Source organism: Salvelinus fontinalis, chromosome 25 (genome assembly GCF_029448725.1).
Source record: "Salvelinus fontinalis isolate EN_2023a chromosome 25, ASM2944872v1, whole genome shotgun sequence".
Lineage (NCBI taxonomy): Eukaryota > Metazoa > Chordata > Actinopteri > Salmoniformes > Salmonidae > Salvelinus > Salvelinus fontinalis.
The window spans coordinates 40720699-40736910 of NC_074689.1; positions in this window are offsets into that span (position 1 = coordinate 40720699).

Sequence of the window (16212 nt, forward strand, 5' to 3'; positions counted from 1 at the left end):
TTGGGCCAGTTGCTGGGGTGGTGCAGAGCTGTTGGCCGGGGTTGGGGTAGCCAGGTGGAAAGCATGGCCAGCCGTTGAGAAATGCTTATTGAGATTGTCAATTATTGTGGATTTATCGGTGGTGACAGTGTTTCCTAGTCTCAGTGCAGTGGGCAGCTGGGAGGCGGTACTGTTATTCTTCGTGGACTTTACAGTGTCCCAGAACTTTTTGCAATTAGTGCTGCAAGATGCAAATTTCAGTTTGAAAAAGCTAGCCTTTGTTTTTCTAACTGACTGTGTGTATCGATTCCGGACTCCCCTGAAAAGTTGCATGCCGCAGGGACTATTAGATGTTAGTGCTGTATGTCACGGGGTGTTTTTGTGCTGGTTAAGGGCATTCAATTCTGGACTGAACCAAGGGCTATATCTGTTCTTAGTTCTACATTTCTTGAATGGGGCATGGTTATTTAAGATGGTGAGGAAAGCAATTTTAAAGAACAACCAGGCATCACCTACTGACGGGATGAGGTCAATATCCTTCCAGGATACCCGGGCCAGGTCGATTAGAAAGGACTGCTCGCAGAAGTGTTTTAGGGAGCGTTTGACAGTGATGAGGGGTGGTTGTTTAACCCCGGACCCATAACGGACGCAGGCAATGAGGCAGTGATCGCTGCGATCCTGGTGTATTTAGAGGGCAAGTTGGTCAGAAGTTGGTTGGCATAGACATGGATAGTGTGCCAGAACTCTGCAGGCTATCTCTACGGTAGAATGCAATTCTGCCCCCTTTAGCAGTTCTGTCTTGACGGAAAATGTTGTAATTGGGGATGGAAATTTCTGAAATTTTCGGTGGCCTTCCTAAGCCAGGACTCAGACATGGCAAGGGCATCAGAGTTGGCAGAGTGTGTTAAAGCAGTGAATAAAGCAATCTTAGGGAGAAGGCTTCTGATGTTAACATGCAAGAAACCAAGGCTTTTTACGGTTGCAGAAGTCAACAAAAGATAGCGCCTGGGGAATAGGAGTGGAACTAGGGGCTACAGGGCCTGGGTTAAGCTCTACATCACCAGAGGAACAGAGGAGTAGGATAAGGGTACGGCTAAAGGCTATAAGAACTGGTCGTCCAGTTCTTGGGGAACAGACATTAAAAGGAGCAGATTTTTGGACCCGGTAGAATAGATTTTATATAGCCAGTAAGACGTTAACATATGACTTTGAAGACATTTTTGTGGCTTTCATTACAATATATTCAGAGGAGCTTTTTGTACAAGTTGTTCTTTACTGTTTTGTTGTTTCCCTTTGGTGAGATTATCCCCCGTAGTCAAGGTAAGCTGTCTAAATGATTACCACCCCATAGCACTTACATCTGTAGCCATGAAATGCTTTGAAAGACTGGTCATGGCTCACATCAACATCATTATCCCAGAAACCCTGGACCCAATCCAATTTGCATACCGGCCCAACAGATCCACATATGACGCAATCTCTATTGCTCTCCACACTGCCCTGTCCCATCTGGACCTACCAGAGAATGCTATTCATTGACTACAGCTCAGCATTCAACAGCATAGTGCCCCTCCAAGCTCATCACTAAGCAAAGGACCCTGGAACTGAACACCTCCCTCTGCAACTGGATCCTGGACTTCCTGACGGGACGCCCCCAAGTGGGGAGGGTAAGCAACAACACATATGCCACGCTGGTTCTCAACACAGGGGCCTCTCAGGAGTGCGTGCTTAGTCCCCTCCAGTACTCCCTGTTCACCCACGACTGCGTGGCAGCGAGTGACTTAAACACCATCATTAAGTTTGTCGACGACACAACGGTTTTAGGCATGATCACATGATCACCGGCGAAGATGAGACAGCCTATAAGAAGGAGGTCAGAGACCTGGCAGTGTGGTATCAGGACAAAACCCTCTCCCTCAATGTCAGCAAGACAAAGGAGCTGATCGTGGACAACAGGAAACGAAGGGCCGAGCACGCCCCCATTCACATCAACGGGGCTGTAGTGGAGAGAGAGCTTCAAGTTCTTCTGTGTCCACATCATTAAGGACCTATCAACGTCTAAACACATCAACACAGTTGTGAAGAAGGCACGACAACGCCTCTTCCCCAACAGGAGGCTGGGAAGATTTGGCATGGGCCCTCAGATCCTTGTATATAGCCATTGTATTACCTTATCACATTGACTCAGTACTGGTACTCCTTATATATAGTCATGTTATTACCTCGAACCCCTGCACATTGACTCGGTAATGGCGCTCCCTGCATATAGCCATGTTATTACCTGGCACTTCCTGTATATAATCATTTAATTACCTGGCACTTTCTGTATATAGCCATGTTATTACCTGGTACTTTCTGTATATAGCCATGTTATTACCTGGTACTCCCTGTATATAGCCATGTTATTACCTGGCACTTCCTGTATATAATCATTTAATTACCTGGCACTTTCTGTATATAGCCATGTTATTACCTGGTACTTTCTGTATATAGCCATGTTATTACCTGGTACTCCCTGTATATAGCCATGTTATTACCTGGCACTTCCTGTATATAATCATTTAATTACCTGGCACTTTCTGTACATAGCCATGTTATTACCTGGTACTTTCTGTATATAGCCATGTTATTACCTGGTACTCCCTGTATATAGCCATGTTATTACCTGGTACCCCTGTATATAGCCATGTTATTACCTGGTACTCCCTGTATATAGCCATGTTATTACCTGGTACTTTCTGTATATAGCCATGTTATTACCTGGTGCTTCCTGTATATAGCCATGTTATTACTGGTACTTCCTGTATATAGCCATGTTATTACCTGGTACTCCCTGTATATAGCCATGTTATTACCTGGCACTTCCTGTATATAATCATTTAATTACCTGGCACTTTCTGTATATAGCCATGTTATTACCTGGTACTTTCTGTATATAGCCATGTTATTACCTGGTACTCCCTGTATATAGCCATGTTATTACCTGGTACCCCTGTATATAGCCATGTTATTACCTGGTACTCCCTGTATATAGCCATGTTATTACCTGGTACTTTCTGTATATAGCCATGTTATTACCTGGTGCTTCCTGTATATAGCCATGTTATTACTGGTACTTCCTGTATATAGCCATGTTATTACCTGGTACTCCCTGTATATAGCCATGTTATTACCTGGCACTTTCTGTATATAGCCATGTTACTACCTGGTACTCCCTGTATATAGCCATGTTATTACCTGGTACTTCCCGTATTTAACCATGTTTTTAACCTGTACTCATTGTATATAGCCATGTTCTTACCTTGTACTTACGTACTCATTTCATGGTAGATTCCATACGTGTTGGATTCAGCACATTTAATTTAATGTGATTTAATTTCATGTGATTTAATTCATTGTGATTTAATTTAATTCAATGTGATTTAATTTAATTTAATGTGATTAATGTGTTTAATAAAAATTAAATTTGATTGGTTGAAAGTATGACATACAGGGTACAATTATCACACACACACACACATACACGCACATACACACACATACACACATACACAAACACACACACACACATACACAAACACACACATACACAAACACACACAGAGAGAGAGAGAGTGGGGGATAGCAGTAACATTGTAACAGTGGAGAATAGCAGTAACATTGTAGCAGTGGTGGTTAGCAGTAACATTGTAACAGTGGTGGTTAGCAGTAACATTGTAACAGTGGTGGTTAGCAGTAACATTGTAACAGTGGAGGTTAGCAGTAACATTGTAGCAGTGGTGGATAGCAGTAACATTGTAGCAGTGGAGAATAGCAGTCACATTGTAGCAGTGAGGGTTAGCAGTAACATTGTAGCAGTGGTGGTTAGCAGTAACATTGTAGCAGTGGAGAATAGCAGTAACATTGTAGCAGTGAGGGTTAGCAGTAACATTGTAGCAGTGGTGGTTAGCAGTAACATTGTAACAGTGGTGGTTAGCAGTAACATTGTAACAGTGGTGGTTAGCAGTAACATTGTAACAGTGGTGGTTAGCAGTAACATTGTAACAGTGGTGGTTAGCAGTAACATTGTAACAGTGGTGGTTAGCAGTAACATTGTAGCAGTGGAGGTTAGCAGTAACATTGTAACAGTAAGGGATAGCAGTAACATTGTAACAGTGGTGGTTAGCAGTAACATTGTAGCAGTGAGGGTTAGCAGTAACATTGTAGCAGTGAGGGATAGCAGTAACACTGTAACGGTGGTGGATAGCAGTAACATTGTAACTGTGAGGGTTAGCAGTAACATTGTAACGGTGGTGGTTAGCAGTAACATTGTAGCAGTGGTGGTTAGCAGTAACATTGTAGCAGCGAGGGTTAGCAGTAACATTGTAGCAATGGGTGTGGAGAGAGAGATTTGATTACAGACCTTCCTAATCGCCAACGGGCACGTTCACAAATTCATAATAATTTATTCTGGATGATGAATGGCCCACTGATATGAATCTGATCATTTTGTTTTCATTATTATTCCATACTTTTCATTATTGTCGTTATTGCATTATGTTACACTAAACATAGCTGGGGTAATATTGATGGTAGGCTCTACACATATATTCAGTTCAGACACTCTGGTCCACACACACACACACACACACACACACACACACACACACACACACACACACACACACACACACACACACACACACACACACACACACACACACACACACACACACACACAAAGAGAGGCCTCATGCGGCTCCTCAGATTTTTCATCTTTAAAAAATGACAGATTTTGTTGTGGTTTTCTGTAGCTACTAGCCACCTAACAGTCTTCTGAAGTTGGCTAGATTCTCAGTGTTCAACCTCATAATTAGCAGCCAACAAGCCATTTCAGTTAGATCAGCTACCTCTCTCAGCTGGCATGCTGCTATCATCCAAAATACATCCATCTGCCATCATCCAAAATACTTCCATCTGCTATCATCCAAAATACTTCCATCTGCCATCATCCAAAATACTTCCATCTGCTATCATCCAAAATACTTCCATCTGCTATCATCCAAAATACTTCCATCTGCTATCATCCAAAATACATCCATCTGCTATCATCCAAAATAATTCCATCTGCTATCATCCAAAATACTTCCATCTGCCATCATCCAAAATACTTCCATCTGCTATCATCCAAAATACATCCATCTGCTATCATCCAAAATACCTCCATCTGCTATCATCCAAAATACTTCCATCTGCTATCATCCAAAATACTTCCATCTGCTATCATCCAAAATACGTCCATCTGCTATCATCCAAAATACATCCATCTGCTATCATCCAAAATACTTCCACCTGCTATCATCCAAAATACTTCCATCTGCTATCATCCAAAATACGTCCATCTGCTATCATCCAAAATACATCCATCTGCTATCATCCAAAATACTTCCATCTGCTATCATCCAAAATACTTCCATCTGCTATCATCCAAAATACTTCCATCTGCTATCATCCAAAATACTTCCATCTGCTATCAGCCAAAATACTTCCATCTGCTATCATCCAAAATACTTCCATCTGCTATCATCCAAAATACATCCATCTGCTATCATCCAAAATACATCCATCTGCTATCATCCAAAATTCGTCACATATCATGAAAAACAAGCAATAACTAGATGTACTAAATAAGACTCATATTCCTTTCAATATTTTATCAAGTTTTTAACCGAGAGGCATGGAAGGATATTACATTTTCTTCTAAAGGTCCCAAATAGTCAAATTGATTCCTATTTAAAATAGTATGTTGAGTGACTAAAATGTCAGTCATAATCTTTATTCTGGATAGAAATTCTCACAATAAAAAAATAATAATAATAATATTCTCTCATGGCTAACTACCAGGAAGTTTGAAAAGACAGGCTGAGTGGGCGGGGAACATACTCCTTAAATTCATGAGTTCTCCTGGACTGACAGCTCTTTGAAGCAACCAGGCTGCAGTCAGCAGAGTTGCAGTAATATCATCTCAACCTAACGTGGTGACACACAAAGCAACTCAAACAACGTTTGAAATTGCTTCGATTATGTCAATAAAGTTTTATACGTCTCCAGTTTGACACGTCTCTCGTGATGCGGTTCACAGCAGCCCGGACTGATGTGTTGACATGACATCTGCGTCTGAGTTTTGAATGACCTTTTCCCCCCATTTTGTTCCATGCTGGCTGAAGACCTAGCTAGCCAGTAACTAGCTAACATCAGACACATACGAAAGGGGAAACCTATACGTATATTTGCATTAGATGAATAGGGTAAACTTTCAATTATATTGGCTGTCAACCCTACAATCAAATTTTGGCACCAGTAGAGTAGATATCTAGCTATATAATCCATGCTCCTTTGTAAACACACCTTCTCTGATGTTGCTTACAAGCCGGTACTTATTTCAATTAGGTTAGATAGTATTGTGTTACCATTGGTGCATTTGAATTCGAGCGTTAGTGATGTCACCCTATCCCCTTAATAATCCCGCCTGTTGAATCCACGTCTTTGACAAGGGGCAGTGGACACTAACTTTATTATCAAACTGTATCAATGTACCTGCAGAAGCAATAGGCATTTGTCATCCATCTGCTATCATACAAAATACTTCCATCTGCTATCATCCAAAATACTTCCATCTGCTATCATCCAAAACACCTCCATCTGCTATCATCCAAAATACTTCCATCTGCTATCATCCAAAATACTTCCATCTGCTATCATCCAAAACACCTCCATCTGCTATCATCCAAAATACATCCATCTGCTATCATCCAAAATACTTCCATCTGCTATCATCCAAAATACATGCATCTGCTATCATCCAAAATACTTCCATCTGCTATCATCCAAAATACTTCCATCTGCTATCATCCAAAATACATGCATCTGCTATCATCCAAAATACATGCATCTGCTATCATCCAAAATACTTCCATCTGCTATCATCCAAAATACTTCCATCTGCTATCATCCAAAATACTTCCATCTGCTATCATCCAAAATTCGTCACATATCATGAAAAACACGATTTCGACAGTTCATGACCTTTAAAAGAAGGAATCATCAGTCAGGAGGATACAGACAGCCTAAGAGGTGTGCTAACATATAAAGAAAAATTGACATTTTGACATGGAATTAAGCTTAAATGAATAGGGCTCTAGATTGCAGGAAAAAAACTGTTTCAGGTGTTTGAAAAATGCTAAATTCTCCCCCCAGCCATCCTTACATACTTTGTGCGCCCTCAGATGTTGATTGTGCGTGACGCCACTGCACACACACACACACAGAGAGACACACACTGTTCCATTCTGATATGTCATATTTGGTTTTAGTGATTAATAGACAGCCTGGCCCGTATTAATGACAGGGGGAAATATGCCCGTTCTGGATAATTTCGTTAGTTTTGTTTGCAGTTATGTCGTTATTTTCACTGATAGATCCCAGCGGATGCAGTACATTAAATTAAAACGTTGATTTGCTTTTCCGTTAGGGGGACGACCAGACGGGGTTTTTAATTTGGAGAGCAAATGTTGATTTACCTGGTTTTATAGTTTCTCTTCTTGGCAGACTACCAATCGGTTCCGTTTTTTATCAAGTATTTACTCGAAGCGGGGGTGTACGCTAAAGTTTGACATGAATTGCATGCGTAACAGGTTTTGGAATGCACATGTGCTGCCTAGTGTATTTGACAGCAACATTCCGCATTTACCAGATGTTCTATCTCTGCAAATCCCTGCTGATTAAAGCTAGAAGTGTGCCTATTCTAAAAGCCAAATAGAACAAATATAAAATACTTTTTTTTACCACTAGATATTAATAGAAAATCCTTGCTTATTAAAGACTTTTGGTTGATACTTCTCGCAAAGGCCCTCTCAGATGAATGCAAGGTTAAATCAGACCAATCCCGAGACAAAGACCATGTTTGACAGGAGCTGGCATCAACAATGAAGTCGCTGATTACATCATAACCCAGAACAATACATGGACATCCAGAATTGACTATGGTCATGTGTACAATGAGGGGTAGAACTTGCCACTCTATACACACACACACACACACACACACACAAACACACACACACACACACAAACACACACGCGCGCGTAAACACAAACAACTTTGCAGAGTTAATGAACCAACATTTTACCTTAGACTTTTGTAGCAAAACTGGGAGAGCATACAGGCTGAAGAGTGAAGATGATGATGATTGTAGGAAGATGGTTTAAACTGCTGAAATACGTTTTCATAAAGCACCGTACACATCATCATAAAGACCCGTCCCTTTAATGTCATGTTATGTATTCTCTATTTAGTCAAAATGAAGGTTCTAATACTAAATAGGCTGTCCTTGTGGAAAACCATAGCAGCAAATTAGAGAGGGTAGTGTGGGATCAAAGGCAGGCGGAATAAGCACGGGTCGCCTGCTTCATTCATCCAGCTGCCTGGAGTCTCAAGGCCAACAAGCGTATCTCTCTCTGAAAGGGAGTTCCTATTCAATGTGCAGGTGCGAAGAAGTGTTGCACATTCTGCCACATTATGCGAAGGTAGTTAGAGCTCCGTGCTCAGACGTACTAACTATGGGGTCTGATTCGCATTGGAGGGAATCCGCTCATCCATGAAAGTAAAATAACTTCTCGCCTGAAACTGGGGGACGGTGGTAATCCGAGCACTTGGGGGCACATTCTGCCGACTCCCGTCATGACTCATCCTTGGCTTTGACTTACTCCACTCTCACAAATTCACAACTTGTTGTTCATTTTTGTCCATGAGTCGACTATGTCGAATGCCTATATTGTTGGGTCACGTTTGTTATTAAAGTGAAATAACATACTCCCGAGGGTGTCATCTGAAATGAACCCTACCTTGATAAAGATGATTATTAAAACACTATTCATATTTGGACAAAGCATTCCGTAGTTTGATGCAGTAGACTTGGATATACTAACAACTAATCTATCACATGCAAGCAGTGTTTGTTTGTTTTTTCATCTTAAAACATGACTTTTCGTGATAGAAAAAAAATTATACTCCATTATTCATTATTATGTTTTACTCTGGGAAGCCAAAGTAATTATTTAACTGGAGATAATTGTATCCTACGTCCACGTTTTCCCTTTGTGGTGTGGTGAAGTGTCATTTTTTCTCATTTATATTTTGACTTGTTTGGTATTGCACCTGTTTTTGGCTTTAGACTTTGAGTTCCGGCCGGGCCACTCCATGTCTGGTCATTATGACATGAAATGGAACGTTGAATGGGTTCCAGAACGGCCCGCGCGCTAATCCCCCCATTAAAATAGCTTTGTTCAATAATACTGGACAGTTTCCGGAAGTCGGATTAACGCCTCCATGATTTTGCAAAGAAATTATATTTCACACTCACACTCACACACAGTCTTAGGACACTTTGGTATGATGCGGAGAGGGCCAGGGACAATACATTAAATTGATACATTTCCTTTTTCTAGCATATTTGCAAAATAATCTTCTTCTTTTTTTTTAGGTAATCTGTAATTATTGTAATGCTTATATATTTGAACGAAAATGATCTTTTTGGCATTGAATTAGGCTTGTGTCTTCAGTCTGGTGTTATTTGAGGTCTTAGACACTGAATTTATACTACCACGTTACAGTTATACTTTAGGCTACATATCTAAACAGACTAACAAGTAACATATAGGAAGATTCAGAGAAAATAACACAACCGCGTGAGATTCTAATAGAACGTTCCCTTCACGCATTCATGAACGGACGGTAAGGCATATCTGTTGACTCCTAAGATCAGAGCCTGTACACAGGCCAATGTTTCAACTTTAAGTTCCCTTTGGTCGGGAAGGTACATAAAGGTTCTACGTGTTCTAACGTTGGAGGACATGTAGATATTGCTGAAGTTTATCTTCAAGACTGCTGTATAATCAGACATACTGGTGGCAAAACACAGGAAGCTCAGCCAGCCGCAGCTCTAACATGTAACACACACACGCCATATCCACCCCAGTAGTTCCAGAGTCTCCGTTCTTAAAGCTGACGTAACGGTGTTGTCGGTGGATGATCAGAGCATGCTCATTCATTAAATCTCTCTACTAGTGGGGGATTCGCTTGGTGACAGGAAGCAAACATGGGATGGATCCTTAACCCTAATGATTTGTCACAAACGAAAAAAAAGGAGAGTCTTCGTCACACGCACCCTTTGCTCCTCCCTTCAGCAGGTCCACATCAGACCACCCTTCTCTCCTCCAGGTCCATCTCCCTTCATCAGACCACCCTTCTCTCCTCCAGGTCCATCTCCCTTCAGCAGGTCCACATCAGACCACCCTTCTCTCCTCCAGGTCCATCTCCCTTCAGCAGGCCCACATCAGACCACCCTTCTCTCCTCCAGGTCCATCTCCCTTCAGCAGGCCCACATCAGACCACCCTTCTCTCCTCCAGGTCCATCTCCCTTCATCAGACCACCCTTCTCTCCTCCAGGTCCATCTCCCTTCAGCAGGTCCACATCAGACCACCATTCTCTCCTCCAGGTCCATCTCCCTTCAGCAGGCCCACATCAGACCACCCTTCTCTCCTCCAGGTCCATCTCCCTTCAGCAGGCCCACATCAGACCACCCTTCTCTCCTCCAGGTCCATCTCCCTTCAGCAGGCCCACATCAGACCACCCTTCTCTCCTCCAGGTCCATCTCCCTTCAGCAGGCCCACATCAGACCCCCCTTCTCTCCTCCAGGTCCATCTCCCTTCAGCAGGCCCACATCAGACCACCCTTCTCTCCTCCAGGTCCATCTCCCTTCATCAGACCACCCTTCTCTCCTCCAGGTCCATCTCCCTTCAGCAGGCCCACATCAGACCACCCTTCTCTCCTCCAGGTCCATCTCCCTTCATCAGACCACCCTTCTCTCCTCCAGGTCCATCTCCCTTCATCAGACCACCCTTCACTCCTCCAGGTCCATCTCCCTTCAGCAGGCCCACATCAGACCACCCTTCTCTCCTCCAGGTCCATCTCACTTCAGCAGGCCCACATCAGACCACCCTTCTCTCCTCCAGGTCCATCTCCCTTCAGCAGGCCCACATCAGACCACCCTTCACTCCTCCAGGTCCATCTCCCTTCATCAGACCCACATCAGACCACCCTTCTCTCCTCCAGGTCCATCTCCCTTCAGCAGGCCCACATCAGACCACCCTTCTCTCCTCCAGGTCCATCTCCCTTCATCAGACCCACATCAGACCACCCTTCTCTCCTCCAGGTCCATCTCACTTCAGCAAGCCCACATCAGACCACCCTTCTCTCCCCCAGGTCCATCTCCCTTCATCAGACCACCCTTCTCTCCTCCAGGTCCATCTCCCTTCAGCAGGCCCACATCAGACCACCCTTCTCTCCTCCTGGTCCATCTCCCTTCAGCAGGCCCACATCAGACCACCCTTCTCTCCTCCAGGTCCATCTCCCTTCAGCAGGCCCACATCAGACCACCCTTCTCTCCTCCAGGTCCGTCTCCCTTCTAGACACTATTAGGGCTGCAGAGTCTCTGTCCTCTTTAAGACATAGATAAATACCGTGCTGTTCAGGGTCTGTGGAACACCCTTCTAGACACTATTAGGGCTGCAGAGTCTCTGTCCTCTTTAAGACACAGATAAATACCGTGCTGGTCATAAAAGCTTTCAAGGACCTCTGATAATTCTGTTCTCATGTTCTCCAGGTCTGACAACACCTGTATAAAGCTTTGATTGTTCTCTTTGTTCTGTATTCTGTGTTTTGGATGGTTTTTAATATTATAATTATGAATAATTAAATTCATTATTGTTACTACTATTATTATTTATTAAGAATACAATTATGATGGTCACACTTCTCCCATCACCCATGGCCCAACCAGCCTTCTCCATCACGGTGTCCAACCAGCCTTCTCCATCACCCTGTCCAACCAGCCTTCTCCATCACCCTGTCCAACCAGCCTTCTCCATCACGCAGTCCAACCAGCCTTCTCCATCACGCAGTCCAACCAGGCTTCTCATCACACTGTCCAACCAGCCTTCTCCATCACGTTGTCCAACCAGCCTTCTCCATCACCCTGTCCAACCAGCCTCTCCATCACCCTGTCCAACCAGCCTTCTCCATCACCCTGTCCAACCAGCCTTCTCCATCACCCTGTCCAACCAGTCTTCTCCATCACCCTGTCCAACCAGTCTTCTCCATCACCCTGTCCAACCAGCCTTCTCCATCACCCTGTCCAACCAGTCTTCTCCATCACCCTGTCCAACCAGCCTTCTCCCATCACCCTGTCCAACCAGCCTTCTCCATCACCCTGTCCAACCAGCCTTCTCCATCACCCTGTCCAATCAGCCTTCTCCATCACCCTGTCCAATCAGCCTTCTCCATCACCCTGTCCAACCAGCCTTCTCCATCACCCTGTCCAACCAGCCTTCTCCATCACCCTGTCCAACCAGCCTTCTCCATCACCCTGTCCAACCAGCCTTCTCCATCACCCTGTCCAACCAGCCTTCCCATCACCCTGTCCAATCAGCCTTCTCCATCACCCTGTCCAATCAGCCTTCTCCATCACCCTGTCCAATCAGCCTTCTCCATCACCCTGTCCAACCAGCCTTCTCCATCACCCTGTCCAACCAGCCTTCTCCATCACGCAGTCCAACCAGCCTTCTCCATCACCCTGTCCAACCAGCCTTCTCATCACCCTGTCCAACCAGCCTCTCCATCACCCAGTCCAACCAGCCTTCTCCATCACCCTGTCCAACCAGCCTTCTCCATCACCCTGTCCAACCAGCCTTCTCATCACCCTGTCCAACCAGCCTTCTCCATCACCCTGTCCAATCAGCCTTCTCCATCACCCTGTCCAACCAGCCTTCTCCATCACGCAGTCCAACCAGCCTTCTCCATCACCCTGTCCAACCAGCCTTCTCCATCACGCAGTCCAACCAGCCTTCTCCATCACCCTGTCCAACCAGCCTTCTCCATCACGCAGTCCAACCAGCCTTCTCCATCACCCTGTCCAACCAGCCTTCTCCATCACCCTGTCCAACCAGCCTTCTCCATCACGCAGTCCAACCAGCCTTCTCCATCACCCTGTCCAACCAGCCTTCTCCATCACCCTGTCCAACCAGCCTTCTCCATCACCCTGTCCAACCAGTCTTGTCCATCACCCTGTCCAACCAGCCTTCTCCATCACCCTGTCCAACCAGCCTCTCCATCACCCTGTCCAACCAGGCTTCTCCATCACCCATGGCCCAACCAGCCTTCTCCATCACCCTGTCCAACCAGCCTTCTCCATCACCCTGTCCAACCAGCCTTCTCCATCACGCAGTCCAATCAGCCTTCTCCATCACCCTGTCCAACCAGCCTTCTCCATCACGCAGTCCAACCAGCCTTCTCCATCACCCTGTCCAACCAGCCTTCTCCATCACGCAGTCCAACCAGCCTTCTCCATCACCCTGTCCAACCAGCCTTCTCCATCACGCAGTCCAACCAGCCTTCTCCATCACCCTGTCCAACCAGCCTTCTCCATCACGCAGTCCAACCAGCCTTCTCCATCACCCTGTCCAACCAGCCTTCTCCATCACCCTGTCCAACCAGCCTTCTCCATCACCCTGTCCAACCAGCCTTCTCCATCACCCTGTCCAATCAGCCTTCTCCATCACCCTGTCCAACCAGCCTCTCCATCACCCTGCCCAACCAGCCTTCTCCATCACCCTGTCCAACCAGCCTTCTCCATCACCCTGTCCAACCAGCCTTCTCCATCACCCTGTCCAATCAGCCTTCTCCATCACCCTGTCCAACCAGCCTCTCCATCACCCTGTCCAACCAGCCTTCCACTCTACAGTGAACACATTTCTAACAGAGAACATTGGGCTCTGGTCAAAAGTAGTGGACGTTGTAGGCAATAGAGTGGCATTTGGAAGAAAACTTTATATTTACTCAACTGCTTTGATACCCTCACCAAGCTATAACAGGACTGATGGTAAACTGTGATACCCTCACCGAGCTATCACGGGACTGACAGTAAACTGTGATACCCTCACCAAGCTATAACGGGACTGATGGTAAACTGTGATACCCTCACCGAGCTATAACAGGACTGATGGTAAACTGTGATACCCTCACCGAGCTATAACAGGACTGATGGTAAACTGTGATACCCTCACCGAGCTATAACTGGACTGATGGTAAACTGTGATACCCTCACCGAGCTATAACTGGACTGATGGTAAACTGTGATACCCTCACCGAGCTATAATGGGACTGACAGTAAACTGTGATACCCTCACCAAGCTATAACGGGACTGACGGTAAACTGTGATACCCTCACCGAGCTATAACGGGACTGACAGTAAACTGTGATACCCTCACCGAGCTATAACGGGACTGATGGTAAACTGGGAAACCCTCACCGAGCTATAACAGGACTGATGGTAAACTGTGATACCCTCACCGAGCTATATAACGGGACTGATGGTAAACTGGGAAACCCTCACCGAGCTATAACAGGACTGATGGTAAACTGTGATACCCTCACCAAGCTATAACAGGACTGACGGTAAACTGTGATACCCTCACCGAGCTATAACTGGACTGATGGTAAACTGTGATACCCTCACCGAGCTATAACGGGACTGACTGTAAACTGTGATACCCTCACCGAGCTATAACGGGACTGATGGTAAACTGTGATACCTTCAGCGAGCTATAACGGGACTGACAGTAAACTGTGATACCCGTACCAAGCTATAACGGGACTGACGGTAAACTGTGATACCCTCACCAAGCTATAACAGGACTGACAGTAAACTGTGATACCGTCACCAAGCTATAACGAGACTGGCAGTAAACTGTGATACCCTCAACAAGCTATAACGGGACTGACAGTAAACTGGGATACCCTCACCGAGCTATAACAGGACTGACAGTAAACTGTGACACCCTCACCAAGCTATAACAGGACTGATGGTAAACTGTGATACCCTCACCAAGCTATAACGAGACTGACAGTAAACTGTGATACCGTCACCAAGCTATAACTGGACTGACAGTAAACTGTGATACCCTCACCAAGCTATAACTGGAGTGATGGTAAACTGTGATACCCTCACCGAGCTATAACGGGACTGACAGTAAACTGTGATACCCTCACCAAGCTATAACGGGACTGACGGTAAACTGTGATACCCTCACCGAGCTATAACGGGACTGATGGTAAACTGTGATACCCTCACCAAGCTATAACGGGACTGATGGTAAACTGTGACACCCTCACCAAGCTATAACGGGACTGATGGTAAACTGTGATACCCTCACCAAGCTATAACGGGACTGATGGTAAACTGTGATACCCTCACCAAGCTATAACGGGACTGACAGTAAACTGTGATACCCTCACCAAGCTATAACGGGACTGATGGTAAACTGTGATACCCTCACCAAGCTATAACGGGACTGATGGTAAACTGTGATACCCTCACCAAGCTATAACGGGACTGATGGTAAACTGTGATACCCTCACCAAGCTATAACGGGACTGATGGTAAACTGTGACACCCTCACCAAGCTATAACGGGACTGATGGTAAACTGTGATACCCTCACCAAGCTATAACTGGACTGACAGTAAACTGTGATACCGTCACCAAGCTATAACGGGACTGACGGTAAACTGTGACACCCTCACCAAGCTATAACGGGACTGACATAAACGTCCAGTATATGTCAGCTACTATAGACTATAGATACAGTATTATAGATTTTACAAGTCCAGAGTCTTGGCAGATCAATGTAACATATGCTTGTAAATGTTGCTCATGCTCTGGGCTTCCCTAGACTAATGTAAAGACAGACATGTATGAGTTAAATAGTGCTCTGGGCTTCCCTAGTCTAATATAATAACAGACATGTATGAGTTAAATAGTGCTCTGGGCTTCCCTAGTCTAATGTAAAGACAGATATGTATGAGTTAAATACCTGCTCTGGGCTTCCCTGGTCTAATGTAATAACAGACATGTATGAGTTAAATACCTGCTCTGGGCTTCCCTAGTCTAATATAATAACAGACATGTAGGCTATAATGTATGAATTAAGTCGTTTGTTCAACTAAATATTATTAAGTAACTGGTTTCACAGGCTTTTTTTTGTCTACTCAGTTTTTATTCAAAGTGTTAGATGAATTGAACGTTTTTAGTCGGCACAAATTCAGTCAACTTAAGATATGTCAGTTCAACTTTTCT